The sequence below is a fragment of the Myotis nattereri genome (genome assembly GCF_964212035.1).
Source record: "Myotis nattereri genome assembly, chromosome: 9".
Classification (NCBI taxonomy): domain Eukaryota; kingdom Metazoa; phylum Chordata; class Mammalia; order Chiroptera; family Vespertilionidae; genus Myotis; species Myotis nattereri.
The window spans coordinates 19007292-19010227 of NC_138084.1; positions in this window are offsets into that span (position 1 = coordinate 19007292).

Genomic DNA, 2936 nt, shown 5'->3' on the forward strand with positions numbered 1-2936 from the left:
GGCCTCCACCCAGGGCCCCACACTCACTGCTGGGCTCCAGGCCTCCCAACAGAGGACCCCACCGGGCAAGGAGGATGGGAGAGGGAGGGCTCTCCTTTCTGCTGCTCACCCCATGAGGCCACAGCTGGAAGGCGACTGGGTCTCCCAGTGCCCCCCACTGAGACTTCACTCTCACCTTCACCCCTTGCCTGGCCCCTGTCTGCTTGCCAGGACCCCTGGGGCAGCAGCACCTGAGTCTTCCCCTTTCCAAAGAATAGAGAGAATAATAGTAATAATGAGTGCCTGCCAAGTGCCCGGCACTTCACACACACTAGCTCATTTAATCCTTAGAATAATCCCATGACGTAGCTATTAGGTTCCCCGTTTTGCAGATAAACTGAGGCTCAGAGAGACTGAATCCTTTGCCCAAGATTACACAGCCGGGCAGTGAGAGAGCTGGGATTTGAACCCAGGTCTCCATTGCCCACACCTCACAAGAGGAAGGGCAACTCCCACGGGCGTGCCCTGCTGCTCCAGCCTCCTCCACCCTGACCAAGGTTAGGTTCAGCTTAATAAAGAGTAAGCCCCAGGCTGGCCCGGGAACTTGGGCCCCATTTGAGGGGAGACCAGTGAGACTGGTGTGAGTTCTCTTTCTCTGAGTCAGGTGGGTCCCCAAATGAGAAGGAAACAGGAGGCGTGACTGTCGGTGAATTTTCCTTACCTCACCTCACAGCTCTGTCCCCACACCAGGGCCATTCTTGTTCTCTCTCCGGGACCCTAGATGTACCCACACACATCTGGACCCCTCACTGCAGGAACCGGATTTGGCCACCCCGGTGGGAGGGGATTCCCGGACCTGAGGCCCTGCTCCAGGAGGTCAGCCGTCCTCCTTGAAAATGCTGGTGAAACGACCCCAGTGAGCCCCAGTGCCCTGCGAGCAGCTGGTCAGCCAGGCCTGTCCCCACAGGGTCCTGATAAGGTGGTCAGTCTCCTAATGCCAGAAACTAAAGGGTCTTAGAAACCATCTCGTCTGACTCTCCTATTTACCGACAGCGAACTGAGGCGGGAGACGGAAAATGGCTGTCTCGTGGTCTGACTGTCTGGTGGTTAGTGCCCTGGCACTTGGGAAGGAGGAAGAACAGGGCGCTGGCAGGGCTGTGAGAGGGCGCCAGGTGCACCCTGCCTCCACTTCCCCTCCCAGGCAGAGCTCAGGGGCAGATCTCGGTTTTATGAAGCCTGAAGCATATACATCTTGGGGCATCTTTAAAAAAATAATACAAAATTGGGTATTAGAAGGGGCTCGTGCAAGTGAGCAGCCCTGAAGTACGTTCCACCAGCTTTCAGGCGGACCACCTCTGGAGGAGCTGGAGTGTGGGCATGACCTTGAGGGCTGAGCAGAAAGGAGCTGAACTGCAGATGGAGGGCCAGCCCCTCCTCAGTGGTGCAGGGGACAGGGGAGATGTGCGGAAGAGGCATATTTGGGAGTAGTTTGGGAGGATCAAGCCATGGGCACTTGCAAAGGCCCCACCCTGGTGACCCCCCACCCCAGGGGGCGAAGGAGTAAGATTCCCCCACATGAGGTCCCTTCCCCCTCCCCCCACTCTGCCTCATCCCAGCCCCATCCTCAGGAAGGTGGGATGACACCTCCCCAGGGGCAGCCTTGGGAATCGGCAGTGTCTGGAGATCTGGCAGGCAGACCTCAGTGGAAGGCAGCACCATGTTCTCCCCCCAAGGCCCACAGGCACCCTGCCTTCCCACCCCCGTGCACCCAGTTCTCAGGAGGCTGGGGTCACAGGAATGTTCTCTGAGGAGGAGGTCTAGGCAGCTATATCCTGGGGGAACCCTTTCCCCCAACCCCTCCCTTTCCTCCAGGCTGGGTGGTCCTGAGCCTGCCAGCAAGTGTGTAAACTCAGGAGTGTGAGCCTGACCTTGTCCTCCCCACAGCTGAGCTAAGTGACTGCTCTGTGTGCTGGACTTAGGGTGTATCAGCAGTAACAACAACAGCAAACTCCGCTCTGCTGCCTCATGGTGTCCTCAGCATAATCACCAATATAATCACACACCAACCCTGGTGAGGCTGCCGTGTTCAGTTATTGATCCTGTGATATAGAAAAAGAAACAATATATGGAAATTGGAACTGGGACCCATGCGCATTCCTAACTCTACATTGCTTCTTTAATTACTCAGCATAAAAGCTAACATTTAGTGAGAACTTGCCATGGCCAAGCAACGGGCTACATACGTTAGAGGGTTTGTCTAATTCAACCCTCATTTCACAGAAGAAGAAACGAAGGCTGAGTAAGGTTAAGAAACTGAAATGGGGCAAGTGGGACTTCAGGACTCCAGAGCCTGGGATCTTGGCTTCTGTGCGACATCTGCCTGGGGAAAAGTTAGGAAATTTGTCGACACCTTCTTTCCTCTAAGTTTCAGTTAGGCTAAACCAAGTTTTGCCACAGGAACAAATAAACCGCAAAATCTCAAGGTTTAACATGACGAAGTAAACCAGGCAGCCCCCTCCATCGGGGAGTATACCATCAGAGGCACATAGCAAGCAAAGTGAGAATGGGTGGGTTGTAGGGGTCATTAAAGGCCAGTCCTGGACGTTGCTTGCATCACTTCCAACCACATGGCACTGGCCAGACTCAGTCGCATGGTGAGGAGCCCAACAATACTACAAGGAATCCCAGGATATAGTCTTCCTGGGTCCCCATGAAGAAAAAATAGTGAGCGCAGCACTCTCTGCTTCATCATCTCCTTCTCAATGGCTCTTCTTCTCCACAACTAGCCTCACCCCCCACCCCCATGCCCACTGACAGTTCCATGTGTCCTTCCCTTCTGTGTTGCTTCTCACAAAACCTTGTTCTCAGCAAATTACCAGTCAATCTCCCAGTGGTATTAATAACATTCTCAGGAGTTTCTTCTCCTATGAGTATTTGCTTTTTAATCAAGAGCTATT